At 37.3% G+C, this 252-nt stretch overlaps 2 protein-coding genes across 3 annotated transcripts in view; both read right to left on the bottom strand.

Annotated features, from left to right (window-relative positions):
- LOC128246973 (piggyBac transposable element-derived protein 3-like) overlaps positions 1-252 on the bottom strand; it is a 123,824-nt gene that overhangs the window by 98,036 nt on the left and 25,536 nt on the right. The gene's annotated exons all lie outside the window — the stretch shown is intronic.
- Positions 1-252, bottom strand: part of LOC106879613 (uncharacterized) — a 354,338-nt gene that overhangs the window by 331,766 nt on the left and 22,320 nt on the right. The gene's annotated exons all lie outside the window — the stretch shown is intronic.

The following is a 252-nucleotide window of genomic DNA, read 5'->3' as shown; positions in this document are numbered from 1 at the left end:
ATATATATATATATATATATATATATATACATATATATATATATATACGACGGGCTTCTTTCAGTTTCCGTCTACCAAATCCACTCACAAGGCTTTGTTCGGCCCGAAGCTATAGTAGAAGACACTTGCCCAAGGTGCCACTAAGTTACGGGGACGCAAACACACTAACATCGGTTTTCAAGCGATGGTGGGAGAATAAATACAGACACAAAGACATACTCACATACAAAAATATACATTCACACGTACCCA

The sequence above is a fragment of the Octopus bimaculoides genome, chromosome 1 (genome assembly GCF_001194135.2).
Source record: "Octopus bimaculoides isolate UCB-OBI-ISO-001 chromosome 1, ASM119413v2, whole genome shotgun sequence".
Classification (NCBI taxonomy): Eukaryota; Metazoa; Mollusca; class Cephalopoda; order Octopoda; family Octopodidae; genus Octopus; species Octopus bimaculoides.
This window is presented reverse-complemented; position numbering and strand designations above follow the sequence as displayed.